This window comes from Macaca nemestrina, chromosome 3 (genome assembly GCF_043159975.1).
Source record: "Macaca nemestrina isolate mMacNem1 chromosome 3, mMacNem.hap1, whole genome shotgun sequence".
In the NCBI taxonomy this organism is placed as follows: domain Eukaryota; kingdom Metazoa; phylum Chordata; class Mammalia; order Primates; family Cercopithecidae; genus Macaca; species Macaca nemestrina.
The window spans coordinates 79862595-79883689 of record NC_092127.1 but is presented as its reverse complement, the minus strand read 5'-3'; the positions used below and the strand labels follow the sequence as shown (position 1 = coordinate 79883689).

The window sequence follows — 21095 nt, the reverse complement described above, 5'->3', positions numbered from 1 at the left end:
TTCAGCCTCCCGAGTAGCTGGGATTGCAGGCATGCACCACCACACCCAGCTAATTTTGTATTTTTAGTAGAGACAGGGTTTCTCCATGTCTCTACTAAAGAGACTCCATGTCTCTGGTCAGGCTGGTCTCGAACTCCTGACCTCAGGTGATCCGCCCACCTTGGCCTCTCCAAGTGCTGGGATTACAGGCATGAGCCACTGTACCCAGCCTCTTTTCTTAATTTTTAATGCAAGTTTGCCTAACAAATACTATCTTTGGGATGCCTAACAACTTAAGAAATAGACAAATCTGACACTAAAGTTCAATCTCTTACCAATGGGCTAATATTTTACCTCAGATGCCAAACTGCAACTTTTCAGATGGCAGATATGCAATTTTGTTACTTTTATAATTCTATTAATTTTACTGGAGGTATTTTAAATTTTATATTTAATATTTAATTATTTTGTTTTGACCCTATTTTAAAGCAAATTCTGTTTATTCCTTTGGCCATCTAACCATTAATATATTTGAAATACAAAACAGACAATAATAGTAATAATCTCAGAGCTATCATTTTTAAACACTATGTGTTAGACATACTTATAAACTCTTTTGTAGATTAGTCTTTTAAGTCTAAATAACTCTAAGAGAAATGCAATTAATAACCTATTAATAATTTAGCAGGTGGAAACACTGAAGCTTTGAAATGTATAATGCAATGTGTCTCTAGTATTTCACCTTGGTTACAGGTAGGCTCTGACAAGCCAGATATCTAGTTATAATCATTTCTCAGTAATTGTGGGGGACTAGTTCCACGACCTCCCAAGGACATCATAATCCACGGAGTCCTTTGCAGATTATGTTTGAGTCCCTTATATTAAATGGTGTAGTATTTTGCATATAAACTACACACATTAGGTATTACTTATAATAATACAATGCAAATGCTATGTAAGTAGCTGTTATACTATAGAGTTTAGTCAATAACAACAGGAAAAAAAGTTTGTACATGTTCAGTATAGACACAACCATCCTTTTCTCCTCCCTGAATATTTTCAAATCACAGTTGGTTGAAACCAAGGATACTAAACCCACAGAAATGGAGGCTGACTGTATATACAAGTCATATGTAATCCGTCTATATTCCCATAGCTAGTAAGTTGTGGAGCCAGGTTTGTGCTCAGGCAATCTGGGTACACCTTTATGCACTATTCTATAGTCATGTCTTTTTTATGGAGATATGTGTTTTTCCTGAAGTTGGCTCACTCATACTGACAGTACTACAAGTCATATAATAAAATCATTTCTCAGTTGCCAGTAATGGTGAAAATGAACACTCACCTTTCGGATGAATCCTGTAATATGGTTTGTTACGTTTGACAAGATACGATTTGGAAGGTTCACAAGACTTTGTACATTAGGAGACATGACTTATTAATGTACCATTAATGGAAAGTGTTACTAAATACTAAAATTCTGCAGAATCAATTGCTGCTTTTTTTTTTTTTTTTTTTTTTGGCTTTTGAACTAAACTTACTCTCCATGGCAGCTTAAAAAGAGAAGTCCCATGAAAGTTTTAAACTCTATCCAAACCCAGGACAATCCATCCTCTGTTTAGATGTGCCTCCACCCATCTCAGATTTGATGTAATTTGTCAATCTGCCATGTCCTTGTTCAAATACTGCAGTATGTACTCTCTCAGCTCTTATGCCAAAAACCACATGAGTCTCCTAACTTCAGGAAATTGTTGGGTAAATATTCTCACCCAATGAACTGCTTTTGAACACTTATTGGTTTGCATCTAATATTATATATCACTAATTTGTATCCTCTTCACTTCAAAAAACATAAAATTCACCTTTTGAACACATCACATGTCCCTGAATATGTAAGCCCTCTAACCAAATCTTCAGCCGCCGTTCTCATGAGAGTTTTTTATCTAATGAGATTACACTGAACTCAAATCTAAAATAGATTTGTGTTTAGGATTAAAGTGATAATTCTTTCTCCTTTATAAAATTTGCTGCCAAAATAGGTTGGTAGTTAGAATACCTCCACAAGACTCTTGATGGCTCACAAAACTTCTGCTTTCTGGACTTAAAATGTGTAATGAGAGGTTTCAATGATGTCAAACTAGTTATAGGGAGAATTTGATCAGCCACTTTTAAATTTCTAGGCATTAGAGCAAACCCATTTAAGTTTATACTAATGAGTTAGTATAAACTTTCCCTGGGAAGGTTCTCTGTGATCCTCAGTTGGAATTCTGCAAGCATAAAAGCAAGTCAGTAAGTCCAGAAGGCTTTATTTATTAAATTACCAAATCACAATAAAATAAAACTAGAAGGAACTGTGCAGATAATCTATAAACTCATTATTTTACAGGTGATAAAATTGAGGCCGTGGAAGACACTCACTTTACACATGACTAGGTTTCTAGCCCAGTGTACTCTCCACTGCTTCATACTGTTTCTTGTTTCTCAGAACCTGGTATTCTGAGGTAGTTCCTGCCAATAGTCACACAGAGAATGAGTCTTTTTTTTTTTTTTTTTAAGGTACAAAGAAAGACTGAGAACAAATAATTCGTTTAAATATCAGTTTTTACTTTTTATCTCCACCCTAGGTTCCCTGCTTCTTCCTCTGGCTCTCACCTCCTCAGTCCCACCCTGCCTACCACACTCCCACTCTCTGTGTCACCCCCTACAAAAGAAACAAAGCTGGGCATGAGTTCTGTTACTTTTTTTTTAACCCCTCCTATAGCCACACCATTATTTTCCATAATTCCTCTCTATTATTTTCCATAAACTCAAGAGGAAATTATACATCCTAGCACAAGCAGCCTCCTATGACTTTGTTGACTAATGCCTGAAGGAAAAAGCTATTACTTCCTGTGGCCAAGTTATAGCTACAATTTTAGTTTCTTCTTGAGATCACCTTCGATATGACAATATAAAATTACAAAGTGCCAATTTAACTTCTGAAAAATAAACTTCTTTTGTTATCCTACTAAACAGAAATCCATGTTAAAATAAAAATAGTTGTATACTTTTTATCTCTATACTATTATAATTTTCTGAAAAATAAGTCATTTTCATTTGTATCTGTGTTCAATAATGAGAAGGAAAACCCATAAGTATTATTTGTTTTCTAATCAGAAAGCAGGCTAGAAGATACCATCTGTCACTTATAGTCTTACTTCTAATCTAATAGAGGCAATAAACCCATATCAGAGCCACCAATTGCTTTGAGTTCTCAATCAACTCTTTGTATATTCTATAAGGGAAAAATTCATCCAAAAAACACACTATGAGAAAAATCTCTGTTTTCTGGAAGACATTTAGTATGATGTCAGCCATCTGAACTGTGGTTCTTTTATTGATTCATTACATTTTATTTTAAAGATTAACTGATTTTGCTCTTCAGTGATCCCATATTTCTGAACCTGCAGATTTCTTGAGATTGCGCAGACATCCATTTCACTTCAGGTACTTGTGGTTTATCTCAACTGATGAGATATTCAGAAATAACTCTACATAGCAGAATTTTATGAACAAAAGAAATTCAAACTAGACACAAAGACTATCCAAAAGGTTTTACACCAGACACACTGTGGTTCCCCCATGGAATGCAGAGAATTTTAATAACATTATTTAATGAAGATCTGAAGACCGGACTCATTCTATCATGTATCAACTATGGTAATGATATGTTTAATATTGCACACATAGCAGTATTTTAATAGTAGAATTATTCGATAAGCATATAGAAATGTATTTTGCTATTAAAATCAAATCAAACCTCATGAGGATAATGTCACTAAGATTCTAATCATAGAAAAAGGTTCAAAAGTACTTCATTGAAATCCAAATTCTGGAAACTAAATTCAAATTCCTTTAGAGCACATGGAAACAATTTTCTTTCCTTTTAGTACTCAAAAATAATATGATTTATTCCCTATAATATTGTTATTTCACTGTTTTCAACGTCACCTTGCTTATGAGGTTTCTGCATTTATAATTCCTCTGAAAAGCATATAAGTAGACAACTATTTTACTGTTATGTGTGGATATTTTTCCAGAAAATTTTATGGGTGAAATGTAGAACCGAGACTGAATAATGTGGACACTGAATGTGAGGATAAGTCTTTAGAGCCAAAAATTTCCAGGAAGCAAGAGTTTCCCAACCCTGCACAATTTTATCAATTACTCATCCCGTATTATTTAGTACTTAATATCTTATGCATATTAATATCTTATGCATATTAAGTACTAAATAATACGGGATGAGTAATTGATAAAATTCTATAGCAAAAAAAAAAATAGCCCTACATTATTCTTTGTGTGAACAAATTTTCACTGAAAAATAAAGCGATTTCAAAATTTTTCAAATTTGCCTATAACCTTTAAATCAGAGTAGAATGAAAGTTCATGCAAATTTCTCCAATGAGTTCTTAAAGTGCATGCTGTGCTTTAAAAATCTATACCTGTAGGAATTACATCCAGTCATTAAACTTGTTTGAAATAGTAACGGATGAAACCACAGTTACTGTTTCCAAGAGTATGCAGAAACACATCTGAACCTAGCATGTTTTTGCTGACCTTAAAATATATGATATAAGTACTTCATTTCTAATACTTAAAACATGTATGCATACCTGTTATAACAAGAAAATGGGATTAAAAGGCAATTGAGACATAGACAGAAAATAACTCTTTAACACTTCTATTATTTTAACCAATACTACTTCTGAGTATCAGATTGTGAAATCACTGCAGTGCTGTTAACAGTTAAGTGACCCAATTTACACCTTCTGTGTTATGGGCTCTTAACCAGTGTTACTAAAAACCTAGCTATGTTGGCCTTCCTTTCACTGATCAACCTATAAAATGCAGGGACCTATGATCATATCAGAAATGAAAAGACTTCGCTATTTAGTATCTACATCTTAATGTTCCTATATGTTGGTCTTCTTCAGTGTTATTATACATGTTAAAGACTTTTCATGCCTAAATAAATAAATAAATAAAGTACTCCAATTTTGATAAAGACACAATTATGGGTCAATGCTGCTGTTGTAGTAACTCCTACGAAAGGAAGTTAAAGAATAAAGTAGTCGGCCAGGCGCGGTGGCTCATGCCTGTAATCCCAGTACTTTGGGAGGCCGAGGTGGGCGGATCATGAGGTCAAGAGATTGAGACCATCCTGGCTAACACGGTGAAACCCCGTCTCTACTAAAAATACAAAAAATTAGCTGGGCGTGGTGGCAGGTGCCTGTAGTCCCAGCTACTCAGGAGACTGAGGCAGGAGAATGGCGTGAACTTGGGTGGTGGAGGTGGCAGTGAGCTGAGATCGCGCCACTGCAGTCTAACCTGGGTGACAGAGCAAGACTCCGTCTCAAAAACAACAAAAAAAAAGAATAAAGCAGTCACAAGTCTCCGCAAAATAGGCATATTCTTTCAGAGAAACTAATAAAATTTTAAAATAACATCAACTATTAAGTCACTTTTTATAATTGTACTTATCATATTCTGTAATTTAAGCATAATGCTCCAAATAACTTTTTATTTTTTACTTATTTTATTTATTTATTTATTTATTTTGAGACAGAATCTCACTCTGTTGCCAGTGCAGCGGCACAATCCGGGCTCACCGCAACCTCCAACTCCCCAGTTCAAGTGATTCTCCTGCCTCAGCCTCCCAAGTAGCTAAGATTACAGGCATGCGCCACCACGTCCAGCTAATTTTTGTATTTTTAGTAGAGCCGGGGTTTCACCATGTTGGCCAGGATGGTCTCGATCTCCTGACCTTGTGATCCACCCACCTCGGGCTCCCAAAGTGCTGGGATTACAGGCATGATCCACGGCCAACTTTTTATTCTTTAACCTCAATTCTAACACTTCTTAACATTTGAACAATCATATTTTTAAAAAACTGATTTTCAGAGAAACTTGCTTAACTAAAAGCTCAACTCTATAATCTCTTAGGCCCCTAGTAAGTATTTATAAGAATTTATGTTCTCAAGAATTAATATTAAGCTATTTAATTTTAGTAATCAACTGTAATAATTACTACGTAAACATTTTAATATGTTTAACTTATAAATTCCATCATCTTTTACTTGCTAAATGTAGGATTTAGAATGCTTACTTCCCACACCTAGTCAACTATTTCCTCAGTGACCCAAGAGAGTTTAAAAAGTCATGTTGTCTCTACAGCTATAAACCAGACATATTCGCAAAGGGGGCTGTCCATTTTGGGCTCAAGATTCAGTAAATCTATATTGCTGAATGAAAAAACTGCATTGTTTTAAATAACTCCCAGACAAAACAGAGTCTCTACAAATCCACTTTATTGTTTAAATAACTCTGTCTTGTATATATCTGGAAAGAAATGTGATTAGTTTTATTAATTTTTTAAAAATTATCCAAATCAAATTGATTTCCTAACAATAAGTGTGAGCGGTTATGGGTATATAAACATTCTGTATTCAGAGACCTGAACAGCATCACAGAAGCTGATCCTCTCGCCTCCAGCTATATCACATATATACCAACTCAAACAGACCAAGAATTAATTCCTGAAGGATGCTTTAGATATATACACTCTTAGGAAATGTTTCTTTAAGGAATTGTCAGCTTCCATCTCCTCATGTCACAATTTAATTTGTAATTTCCTGGCATTTAGAGAAATGAAAATTTAAATGTTCTATTATTGTAGATATTTATATCTTTCCAATCTATTTCAGCCTATTAATCAGGTCACCAATGTGGCCTTACCCAAAAATAAACATTACAATTCTAACGCATCTATTGTAACCAGGCAGGCCTCAATCTTATTGTTAAGTGCGCTCTTAGAAATTTGGGATGCATTTTTACATGAAAACACTGGAAATTGTTACTATATCCCACATTTTCCCAAAAAAAAACTGCACTAATGATAGTTCTATGTCTTAAATATTGACTTTAGAATCCAATATCCCCAAAGTTTCAGGGTATGCAGAATTAGTTGCTGACAGCTGCTAGCAGCTGGCAGCACCCAAAACCAAGTCAGAAAAGAGTTCTGAAAGAAAGTGAGTGGGGACATCTCCCCCACCCCCACCTTGACCCTAACAGTTAGGGAAATGACCTGCATTTGGATAAAGATAATTCCCTTCCTAAAGTACTCTAAGCTTCTTAGTAGAGTCAGAACTCCTTGGAGTACAGGAAAGTATGCCCTATCTGCTGCATTTACCAGTTAGGTCTTAATAATCAGCCGATTATTTAACAAAACATCTCGTATAATAGGGATCAGTAAAGGGGTTAAATGATGAGATCCTTTATTTCTATTACTAAATAATGTCTTTTAGCACCAGGCATAGCACACAAACTAGTGTGACAAGTGCTGAGTGTAAGATACTGATATCCCAGACATTTATGAATTACGTATCTAAGAAGTATACCTATCTACCAATTTTGAAATATGTATCTCAGAATTTATGTCATCTTCTTCCAAGTAAACACCTTAAAGTGCTATACTGAAATTTACTTCATTGCTTCAAATATGCTCTGAACTCCTGTCTTGGCATTTTTAATGTTTTTTAACATCCTCAATGCTTTTTTATCTTTTAAGAGTACACACGATTTTTAGAAACACAGGTTTTTCGGAGCTAGGACTTGTGATAACAGTGATAAACATAATAAATAGTATCATTTGTGCTTAAAAAGAAGAAGAAGGAGGAGAAAAAAGTAATCAAATTGGTATCGGGATTTGGTCAACAAGGTTCTGAAAAACTCTGAAAGGAAATATCAAAAAAAGGTCATTGAAATTGCCCACTAATATATGGGTAGAACCCTTTAAGGCCTTGGAGAGAAACCACATGAGGAGGTCCTTTGAGTGACTGCATTAAAAGGAACAAGATTATTTGTCCTTCTAAGTTCGGGCATATATGTTTAAATATCAGTCATCTTAACTTAAAATCTCACCCGGGAGTTTGTCTATATTTTCATGTATTATGTTTACTTAACTCGGGCTACATCTGTACTCCTTAAAGTTTAAAAAAAAAAATCAAATCTATTTCAGTCAAATAATGTAAATTACTTGACTAAAATATGATAGAAATTCTTGTTTCTACCAACTCAGAAGAACAGTGATTCTCAAACTGTAGTGTACCTTGGATATTTGTTAGAAATACGAATACCTGGCCGGGCACAGTGGCTCATGCCTGTAATCTCAGCACTTTGGGAGGCCAAGGTGGGTGGATCAACTGAGGTCGAGAGTTTGAGATCAGCCTGACCAACATGGAGAAATCCCATCTCTACTAAAAATATAAAAATTAGCCAGGCGTGGTGGCAGGTGCCTGTAATTCCAGCTACTCAGGAGGCTGAGGCAGGAGAATCGCTTGAACCTGGGAGGCGGAAGTTGCTGTGAGCCGAGATTGAGCCATTGCACTCCAGCCTGGGCAACAAGAGCAAAATTCCGTCTCAAAATAAATAAATACATACATACATCCTACATACATGCATGCAAATACCTGAGTCACACTCCCAGAAAATCTGACTTAACCAGCCTAGAGTAAGTCCCTAGGGAATCTGCAATGTTAACTCCCCAGCTGATTATGATAGGGGTGGGCTTGGAACCACACTTTAAGAAACAGAGCACTCAGCTCTCATGAGGAGTAGACTTTCCAATTAAATTATCACTTCAGTAGGTATATCTGACAACTTTGAAAAATAATCCACAAAGAACTCTTCTCAGTAAAATAAAATATTTGCAAAGTATGCATCTGACAAAAAACTTACACTGAGAATCTACAAGGAATTCAAACAACAAAGAGAACAAATAACTCCATTAAAAGTGGGCAAAAGACATGAATAGACAATTTTCAAAAGAAGATATAAAAATGGATCAACATCACCAACCATCAGAGAAATGCAAATTAAAACCACAATGATATACCATCTTACTCTAGTCAGAATAGCTATTATTAAAAAGACAAAAAATAACAGATGTTGACGAGGATGCAAAGAAAACGGAACACTTACACATTTGGTGGGAAAATTAGTACCACCTCTATGGAAAACAGTATGGAAATTTCTCAAAGAACTAAAAATAAAACTACCATTTGATACAGCAATTCTTTTTTTTCTTTTTTTTTTTCCTTTTTTTAAATTTATTATTCTTATATACTTTAAGTTCTAGGGTACATGTGCACAACGTGCAGGTTTGTTACATATGTATACATGTGCCATGTTGGTGTGCTGCACCCGTTAACTCGTCATTTACATTAGGTATATCTCCTAATGCTATCCCTCCTCCCTACCCCCTCCCCACAACAGGCCCCAGTGTGTGATGCTCCCCTTCCCATGTCCAAGTGTTCTCATTGTTCAATTCCCACCTATGAGTGAGAACATGCGGTGTTTGGTTTTCTGTCCTTGCGATAGTTTGCTCAGAATGAGGGTTTCTAGCTTCATCCATGTCCCTACAAAGGACATGAACTCATCCTTTTTATGGCTGCATAGTATTCCATGTCACTTATGTGCCACATTTTCTTAATCCAGTCTATCATTGATGGACATTTGGGTTCGTTCCAAGTCTTTGCTATTGTGAATAGTGCTACTATAAATATATGTGTGCATGTGTCTTTATAGCAGCATGATTTATAATCCTTTGGGTATATGCCCAGTAATGGGATGGCTGGGTCAAATGGTATTTCTAGTTCTAGATCCTTGAGGAATCACCACACTGTCTTCCACAATGGTTGAACTAGTTTACAGTCCCACCAACAGTGTAAAAGTGTTCCTGTATCTCCACATCCTCTCCAGCACCTGTTGTTTCCTGATTTTTTAATGATCACCATTCTAACTGGTATGAGATGGTGATACAGCAATTCTACTACTAGGTATATACCCCAAAGAAAAGAAATCATATCAAAAAGAGACCTGCATTTGTATGTACATCACAGCACTATTCACAAAAGCAGAGATACGAAATCAACCTGTGTCCAGCAATGAATGACTGGATAAAGAAACTGTTGTATGTGCATGTACAATTTAATTATCTATTTATATATATACATATATACACACATACAATTTCATTGTGTGTACATATTTACATGTATATAAAATGGAATACTATTGTATTCCAATACAATAGTATACAAATATATTTATATAAATATGTATACATACTTGTTACACACTAGTTTGTATGTATATAAATATATACATACTATTGTAATGGAACACAATAGTATTCCGTTGCGTTTGTAATACACACACACACACAACGGAATACTATTCAGCCATAAAATAAGAATGAAATCATGTCTTTTGCATTCACATGGGTGGAACTGGAGACCATTGCTTTAAGTTAAGTAAGTTAGAAACAGAAAGTCAAAAACCACATGTTTTCACTCGTAAGTGGGAGCTAAATAATATGTGTACATGGATATGGAGTGTGGAATAATAAGACACTGGAGGCTCAGAAGAATGTGAGGTAGGAGTGAGGGTGAGACATGAGAAATTACTTAATGAGTACAGTGTACACTATTTGGGTGATGGTGGCACTAAAAGCTCAGACTTTACCACTCTACAATATATCCATGTGACAAAACTGCACTTGTACCCTATTTTTCTATTTTTTAAAAAGAAAAAAATAATTTTTCTCAGTAAATGTTTCATATTAACTTTCTCACTGAAAAATGGCAGAGATTTATGAAAAGCAGCATTCAATCCCTACATATGTTCAATACCAATCAAGGCTTATCTCTTATCAATCCCAAGGAAAAACATCTCAGGTTTCCCCTCTTTGTTAGGGGTGTGGGCAATAATCCTGAGACACACAATCCTAAAAGACCGAATCCTGAATGATGAGACTCTGAAACATCAAAATCCCTGAAGTCTAAAATCCCTAAAATCACAATTTTAAAAGATCAAAATCTCAAAAACATAATTCTGGGGGAAAAAAATAAAAAATATTTTAAAGACATTTATTTACATGTTTAAGGGGGATTTATTTGGGAAACATAAAAACATGGCAGAACACTTGACAGGCCACCTTATGTTAATATGATAAAATAGGCAAGAATAATATACATATTTTTGCAAGCACAAACACTCAGGTATGGTAACAATAGTTGCATGAGTACAGCAGTTGTGAGTAGATGAACCAGATTCATAAAGAAATAGGTCAAAACGTGAAATGCATAAACATATATCACTATGGTTGGTAATTGTGGGCACCCAGCTATATAATTGCAGTTATCTGAATAACCTAAGTCTTTTAACAAGATTGATCACAAACTATGATAGGTCACCACTACATACGCAGTAAGAGTCAAGATCTTGAGAAATTTCATCCTTCACAAGTGTAGATACACAAAAAGGACATTTCTTCATCTTTTGGGGTGGTTTCAATGTTTTTATGTACAAACACAATTCTTAGCCACAGAGTCAACATTGTGATAAGGCACTTTAATGGAGTCAACTTCGCAGCAAAAAAAAATGCATAAAACAAATTAGAACTATCTAAAATTATTTACACAATTTACACCTCCAGTATTAAAAATGATATGAAGATGAAATACATAGCATAATGAATTGTTACTATGCGTGAAGGAGCAATTGTCATACATGATTGAATAACTTGGCAGAGGAGATTTCTTGTAATTTTTGCTGGCATTTCCACTTTTCTATAATCTTCTAAACACTTGCTGCACTTGTATTTGGAAAGTGGTTATAGTCTACAAATTTTGTAACTATAAGCTGTCCACTTGAAAGTCTAGTTATTGCTCAGCCATTGCAATTAGTGATCTTCTGCTTTGACAGCATCAATTAATTAGCTTTTAAATTTTTATCTTTCACCATTAAGTAGCCTCATACCCTATTACAGCCTTTCTGCAAGGGGACAATTTTCCAGCTCTCTTCCACTGTGTTATAAGGAAGATAATAAGAAAAAATGATATTCGGCTTCCCTGATAGCAAATCTGTGTTACTCAGGGCTCTCCGGAGACAGAACCAATATGACACATATATAGATACATGAGAAGGGATTTACTAGGGGAATTGATTCATTCAATTATGATGGCTGAGAAGTCCCAAGACAGGTCATCTATAAGCCAGAGACTCTGGGATGCTAGTAATGGTGGCTCAGTTCACATTCGAACACCTCAGAACTAGGGAAGACAATGGTATAACTCTCAGGCCGAGGCCAAAAGCCTTGGGACCTGAGGCACCACTGGTGTTAAATCCTGGAGTCCAAAGGGCAGGAAGCCTGAAGTTCTGATGTCCCCAGGAGCAGAAGAAAAGTCTGTCTCAGTTCTCAGAGAGACCAATTAGCCTGCTTTATTTTGTTCTTTCTAGGACCCCTGCCATCCATTCAGATAGTATCCACTGACGTTGAGAGCAGATCTTCCCCATCTAGTTCACTCAGACTCACACTCATCTCCTCTGGAAACACCCTCACACACCTAAAATAATACTCTACCAGGTTCCTAGGTACTCTTTAATCCAGTCAGGTTAAAATCCAGTCAGAGTAAAATTAAGTCCACAAGTCCACCCCTTGTCTACTTGGCACCCACACACATCTCTTTAAACCCTACTTAATTTCCAAATAAAGACAATAATGAGGTAATAGTTCTACCTAACATGATGCAACTGACATGATGTAACTATCCTTCACACAGCCAGATATACACTAATCCCTTTCCCCAGAATTTGGCTTCTTGGATTTCAACACTCAGGATTTTAACCTTTTAGAATTGTTATTTTCAGAATTTTAGATGTTACAAATTTTAAATGTTAAGGATCAAAAGATCCTTAGAGGTTTTGATCTGTTGGAATCTCAACATTTGGGATTATGGTGTTCAGGGTTGTGTCTCAGGATTATGACAGGCACTGCTTTCTTAGGCTGTAAGAGCAAGCAAAAATGAATTTTACCAAGGCTTTTCCTACAATATGAAAACTTGATATAGGTCTCTCTAGATCCCTTTCTTGACCAGAGACCAAATATGCTAGCACCACCATCCCTGGATTTGCAGAACCCACTAAAGTTTTTGGTATTACTGTGGAATTCCAGATAGTATGGTGGCTAAGATGTAGGAAAAGTTTTCCATCTCTGTTAGTTTATAAATAGCCTATCTTAGAGTTATTTACATCATTCTTTAAACAAAATCTATTTTTAAACGCCCAACTGCATAACTGACTGAAATGTTCATTTTTATACCATCATATGGTAACTTACAGTACAGATCTAGAGAAGTAGCAAAATTTGGAAATAAGAATGAACAAAAATTCACAAGAGACATTTTAATGTCTTAAAGAAAACCCCCAGAGAGGCATCTGCTAAAAACATAAAATAGTTTTAAGCTCTGGGGTGCCCCTCTCCCTTAAAAAAATTGAATTTCTAAATAGCTACATGTGTAAGGTCTCCCTGATTATTCCAGAGGCATTTTGTCACATGACCCCAACATGACAAACTTATTCTTGTTATTTGCAAAAGTTATGGTGTATAAGATTGCCGCAAACACTGAATTCACAAATTCTGAACCATTGCTCCTAGGGGAAATACAGGGTTAGATTCCTGCAAGCTTCTGGTTACAATATTTTCAGCAACCATTTAATATATAACCTTGCTTCATGTACGTTTTTGTTTAAAGATATCTTATTTAATATGTATTGTTGATTCATTAACATTGAACTCACTGCCAACAGCATATTTAACTCATGCTTGAACAAAGCCTACCTAACACACATAATTTCTCCATAAGACACATTATAGCCTTCTTGCATTTAGGAACGCTGGACAGCAGTTCAGCACTGTGTTTGGGGACCATTTTCAACAGCAAAACCACCAACAGAAATCACAAAACTTGTTTATATGTGGCACTAAATAAATTCTGAAAATGACACTTGGTTACACTATAAGAGCTGAACCAAGAAGACAGGACATCCCCTTGTTAGAGTGTTGGGCAACTCAAATTTTTCAGCCCTCTGCACATGTCTGACAATGGCTGTGCAAGTGCCATGAGTATTGATTTCGGGGGTATGTTGGGCTGTTCTTGCATTGCTATAAAGAAATATTTGAGACAGAATAACTTATAAAAAAAAAAGAGGTTTAACTGGTTCATGGTTCTGCAGGCTGTACAGGAAGTGTAGGGACATCTGCTTCTGGGGGACCTCCCTCAGGGAGCTTTTACTCACGGTGGAAGGTGAAGCAGGAGCAGGAACTTCACATGGCAAAACAGGAGCAAGGGGTGGGGAGGTGCCACACACTTTTAAACAACCAGACTTCGTGAAAACTCACTATCACAAAGACACCATCAAGCCATGAGGGATCCGCCTCCATGACCCAAACACCTCCCACCAGCCCCCACCTCCAGCATTAGGGATTAGAGTTCAACATGGGATTTAGGTGGGGACAAATATTCAAACTATATCAAGGGGTTACAAACAAATTTTTGAAAGTAGGTGAATTGCAAATACAGAATCAATGAATAATAAGGATCAACTATACTCTCATCATCATGGTCAATAAAGCCATACCATCGAGGGGAAGTCCCTATTTTAGATTTGATACATACAGAGCAGCATTTTCTAAGGTCCTTTTTCAGTGATGTAATGCTGCAACAAAATATATTATTGTACCATAAACAGTGTTATTTTTAACAATTTCAATTATTTAAATCACTCTTGCCTTGTGACAACCAACAGTCACTGTATTTTATTAAAAATTTTATTAAAAACTTAACAATGATGTTAACAGCCACATAAAATTGTTTAAATTGTCAAAAAGGGAACATCTATGCCAATGTCAGAATGCCAATCCAAAGGTTCTATTTCAAAAATGCTTAATCAAAAATTACAATAATAAAAAAGCACATTCAAACAGACATTTGAATTAGCAGTACAGAGAAGAAATGGAAGTAGGTGACAAAGAAACAGGTATCTATGACCTAAAACACAAACTCAAAAATGTTGATAAAAATTTAAATTAATCTGCAAGGTGTTGATTAGAGGTAAAAAATAAATGCAAGGCTGGGCACGGTGGCTCATGCCTGTAATCCCAATATTTTGGGAGGCTGAGGCGGGCAAATCATGAGGTCAAGAGATCAAGACCATCCTGGCCAACATGGTGAAACCCCATCTCTACTAAATACACTAAAATTAGCCGGGCATGGTGGCAAGCGCCTGTAGTACCAGGTACTCAGGAGTCTGAGGCAGGAGAATCACTTGATCCCAGAAGGCAGAGGTTGCAGTGAGCCGAGATAGGGCGCCACTGCACTCCAGCCTGGGAACAGAAGCAAGACTCCATCTCAAAAAAATAAAAAATATAATAATAATAATAAATTAATTTTAAAAAATTATTTACATTAAAGTTAATCAATAAAATTATTCATGGCCAGTGAGAGTTACTCAATATGATTGTGACTCGTAACAATTGTTATTACATTCCAGTATTCCAAACCCACTAAATACTCATAGTCAAGCTTCATGTTACATGACAAACTAATCTACACATTTTAGAATTCTACCATGTAGAATTTCTAAGATTTAGCTATTATTTAGTTCAACTTCCTCATTTTACATATTAGTGACCACCAGCTCAGTTTACAGTAATCTCAAGCTGCAGCACATTCTTGTTTGTGGTGTGTATTATATATCAAAGAAGGCAAAAATTCACAGAGAAATCCAGGAAAGACAACTGCAGGGAGGCAGTGGCTCTTTTTACATGACATGAGGTGTGTGGTCAGGGATGAAGTCAAACAAGACCATTTGATTGAGCACTGTAGCTCTGCTTACTTTATTTTTTTAAGCTACTCTAAATTCTGTCCTGACCATCCAAACTAAATGGGATTTTCTAAACAGGTTTATTAAGGTTTATTGTAAAAGATGTTTCTTTATTGCTGAGAGGCAACATGGAAGAATGGAAATGTGCGACCTTGCAATTCAGGCAGACCTGGTCTAAACCTCAGCACTCTGTTACGAAATGTGTGATTTTAGGCAAGTTAGAAACTTGCTGAACTTGTTTTTTTATGTGCAGAAGAAGGAAATTAAAATCTTACACAAAATGGTAGTGTTTTGAAAACAAAACAGCTTAAACTATAAAGAATATCTAACACAGAACTTTAGTTACATACAATTACTCAACATATGATAGTTCTTTGGCCCTGGATAATGTCAAAAAATTCTGAAGTCATCATCTCAATTTCTTGGGTTAGCCCAGATGTTACCAAAAATCCAAATATGATTGTTGCTGATTTCAGAAGTCACCCAGTTCTTAATATAACCAATTTGCAGAGTAAGCAGATGGGAAGAGAAAAATGTACCTTTAAATCGTAAGTACAAAAATCAATACTTTGTCAATAAAGCCACACTATGAACAAGAGAACATATCATAATCCATACTGACAATTTTTCCCTCTAAGTCTTTGGCACAATATACTTAGAATTCATCATATGAATTGATTTTCTAACGTGGCACATTGAAAAAGAAGTAAGATAGTTCATATTACTATTTCAGTCCATAAAAATTACAAGATGACTTTAGATATTGAATGAGAAAATATTGATGTTAAGTAACACTCCTATAAATTGTGGTTGAAATTTTGATTCACCTTTATAACATACAGAGTCATTGTCTTCAACAGAAAGATTTTAGATCGAATTATCCTAATAGCTGTGTCATCGATTAAATGCACTTGTGTAGCTACCAGGAAAGACTTGATCAAGAATGTTAGCCAGTAATAATTTCCTAATGTAAGCTGCATTCTCCTTTACCACACAAAATATATCCATTCAATTGGTCTGCAATTACATCCATAGAATTTTTCTTTCTGAGATATATGTAAGTAACCTCTGTGATAAATCATGTAATTTGGTCTAGACCAGAAAGAACAATACATTATAAATCAGTGTCTCATTTTGCTATAATTGCCTCCTTAAAATAGCTACAACTGGATCAATGTCTCAGAGGCTGTTTTATTATACCCACATTCTTAAAAGCATCAATGACAAAACACTAACTGACTAAAGCAGAAGAGCAGCTGGTTCCATGGCTTCATGAAAAGAATGTTCTGAAAACAGTTCAAGAATGTTTGATGCACTTCACAAGGATTCTGTTCTAAAATTTCAAAGCCACATTAAAAAGTGATAACTGCTATCTTCAGTGGAAAAGAGGAAGTCCAAAATGTTAGAATTGGACCAAATGTTAGCAAAAACTATTTTGGGGTTACTTATGAATTCTTCCTTCTTCTTCCCTTCCTTCCAAATATGGCTTTCACCTGCATATTAAGAATGTAAGGACCTGGGGTTGTTTTTATTTCTTAAAGGCAGACACAGCTTTTTAATGCTTATCATCTGTATAGCATTCCAATTCACTTAGCAGGACAGAGGAATGTACTGTCTAATGAAAACATAATTACTTTTATAATCAACTACTTAATAAATGTATTACTTATACTTATTTTATTTTGAGGCTGCTAAATCCATGTTCTCTTTGTCTTGTTCTTTCTTTGTCCCTACATGTTAATTACACTTGGGTTTCTTTCCATAGTACTCCGACTGTCATATTCATTCTGATCCAACTGGTACAAAACTATCTTACCTTATGAACATCAGGAAACAGAGATATTGAAAGATAGTGAGTATGTGGATTTTTTTCTTTTTTGTGGCTATTGGAGAAAGTCACATCTAATTTCATCTGTTTGAGAAAGCTCACTGAGCATTGAATAAGCACTGGAAGAACAGATTCAAAAATGCAGTTATAAGCTATATGTTCAAGCTTTGGTAATGTGATCCACATTCCTGAGATTCAATTTATTCATCACACATGAGACAGGTAAGATTATAATAATACTGACATACTTCACAAAGATATTCTGAAGAATGACTAATAAATGAGACCTCTGACATTACCATATAGTGCATGAAGCCCCATTACTCATGCTGCAATGTTCTGTGGTGGGTAATTATAGGCTTCTAGGGGCATTAGTACATAATGTACCACACTTAATACTGCTTGATAGGTACAAATCTGTCACCTTTTCCATCTACTGAATAATTGCATGGTCTTCAGATCATAGCTCCTGCTTCCAAACATAATACTGCACTGTTAACAAGGTCCACAACTTGAGCAACAGAAGTGCAACAGAATACTTTTCAGCTTCAAATATTCTGCTTTCCTACCTATTTACTCCATACAAACTTGTTCTCAATGGTCAATCCACTGCCCCACACTATTTCTTGAAGTAGCCTTATTCAATCTTACTGCATTATCACATTATGGAAAAAATAATGGTAGAAGCCTATGTGGACAAATTAATTTTTTCCATGGTATAACTAAAGTAAATATTCTTCCCACATCAAAACATCTCTTTGAATAAATAAAGGCCAAGCACTAAAGATAAGGCTTGGGCAAGAATTCTCAATCATCTCCACTCTCCTTTTTTCTGAACTGTTTTTCTCCTTCAAGACTGTGCCTTCCCCTTTTCTAACATTATTCTCCAGAAATAAGCCTGTTAGCAGTGTGATAGACTCTCCAACATCTACTCTACTCCTAAATGTTTAAATTAAGCCAACTATGGCAATTTCTTCTGTGTTGACAATTGTTAATATTAGTTTCAGAAAAGAATAGGTCTATGTCAATTTGGTTTGCTCAGGGCTTCTGGGGGAAAAAAGCTAATCCTGCTCTCTTTCTCTCTCCCCTCCCGCTGCGTGATAAGAATCAGGAAACATGTCAAAGTTGCTGCTGCCAGCCATCTTAGATAACAAAAAACTTGCCTCAATATAAAGCCACCAGAGAATCATTTCCAGATTGGCAAAATAAGGACCTCCCAAAATTCACTCCTCCCTGAAGACAATAAGAACACCAGCAAAAATGGTCACAATCATATTTTCCAGAACTCTGGAAATTAACCAAAGGCCTACAAAAATCTGAGGAATTTTTTTCAAGAAAAACAGTTGACTGTCTATAAGAACAGCAGGCTGTGGAATTTTAACTTAGCCTATTCCCATCCCCTTCTTCCCAACCTTAAATACCAGTAGCCTCAAAACCATGGAAGCTGTGAAACTCAGCAGTCACTGTTTGGTCAGAACAGGTTTGGAGCTCCTCCCAAAAGCTCCATCCCAGAGACTTGTCACAATTTGACCTGTGATAAGCTCTATTCTGAGGAATAAATTTTTGACCCCACTCAGAGATTGCTAAGTGAGAAAATACCTATCCCCAGAGTGTTTGTTAAAAACAATCAGCAGCAATTTTTTAAGATCTCAGTGGCCAGAGTCAGTGATACCAGTTAGGGCTAACAAGAGACTCACAAAAAAATTGTAAGCAAAATCTGGTTAATAAGACATTCATAACAGGCTTTGAAAAGCTCCAATATATTCCTGGGGGATCTAAAGGATCTAAATAGGCACTTGCACGTGCAGGGCTGTGTGCCTATCCAGGGAAGAACTGAGAAGATCCTCATCTCTCATTCCTTTTTTTTTTTTTTTGAAATGGAGTCTTGCTTTGTCGCCCAGGCTGGAGTGCAGTGGTGCAATCTCGGCTCACTGCAAGCTCCACCTCCTGGGTTCACACCATTCTCCTGCCTCAGCCTCCCGAGTAGTTCATCTTTCATTTCTGATTGACCTTAAGGTGATGAACAAGCAATACATAAAAGCTAAGACAGAGTTGTAAACCGCTGGAGCACTGAAGGTATGCCCCCAACAAACATACACCCACACACAAACATACACACACACACAGCCCCTTCGCTAAGAATGGGAGACTTACTGATTCAAGAAATTTAAGGATATCTCAGTCTAATTATTAGCCGACCACTAAATTCAATGAGCAAATACTTCTGTGGCAATACATAACAAAGAGGAAAGAATTCATCCAGTAAAGTCATAAAACAAATAAACAGCAAGGTGCAGGTAAAACTCAATCTATGGGCATAGATTGTACAATTAGGGCTAAGTGTAATCTCTTGTGTGACACAGATTTTGCAGTTACATTCAGGTGTAATTTCTTCTATGGTGAAGATATTCATTATTTATTTATAGCAGTTATTTCTAAGAATAACCTTCTCAAAAGCACAGATTGGGCAGTTAGCTCCAGGTGGAATCTCCCTGTGACACAGATTCTTCTACACTTCTCCACACCCCACAGTAATTAGGCACAGGACTGAATACACTGTAGGTGTTTAATACGTAATACTGATTTCTTATACATTGCTTATATTTTGTTGTTATTTCATTCATATTCATAAAATTAAGGATAAAAAGTTATATCCCATTGTAAAATAATAACAGCTCAAGAAACCACCAAGAAACAAATACTTAGATTTTTAAAAATATAACTCCAGAGAAGTGATTCATTTTACAAAAGATTTCTTCACTTTTATAATATCTCTTTAAATTAGAAGCTCCCATATGCACTTAAAACATTATTAAACTTTATGTTATACACTATTTTTCAAGAATATATTTGCCAGATAAAGGAAGATATAAGAAACCAAGATTTATTTCCTCTAAATAAGAGCTATTTTGAATTTTCTGGTTTGCTAGGTATCAGAGGCAACAGAACCTGACAGAGAACATTAGTCCTGAATTGAATGAAACACAAAGCCATTCCCCAAACACCTGTAACTCCTCTGGCTCATTCTTAAAAGCTCTCATAAAACTTAAGAGTACAACCACAAATGGTCACTTTTCCATTCAGTACTTCAGGAAATGAATATACTATGTTCAATCTATAAGCCTGGCACAAAATTTAGTTGATTGCTAAATACTGTTTATATTTTAAAAAGTCATCCTTATCCAAGAAAACTATTTTCATTCTGAGTCTCCTCCAAAAACTAATTTCTTCTAGAAATGGCTTTTTATTTATTGTCCTACACACTTTAAAATATGACAATCTTATTTGTTTTAAGAACATTTTTGATGCAATCTTTCTCTCCAATGACTTACATTATTTCAGTATCACTTACAAACTATGTTAAAAGCTATGGATACTGAATATGAGTCTTTATTATATTTAGTTCTCAATAGGAATTGATACAGAAAATAGCCAGATTAGACTCTTTTTGTTCCTCTAAAAAAATTGTTCAAGTGTACAAAAAAAAAATTTATAGGAACATTGTAACATAGTTTCACAT

General features: G+C 35.6%; 1 protein-coding gene across 2 annotated transcripts in view; it reads right to left on the bottom strand.

Moving 5' to 3' along the window:
• The window catches only part of LOC105486272 (collagen type XXV alpha 1 chain), a 507117-nt gene that overhangs the window by 420245 nt on the left and 65777 nt on the right, over positions 1-21095 (bottom strand). The gene's annotated exons all lie outside the window — the stretch shown is intronic.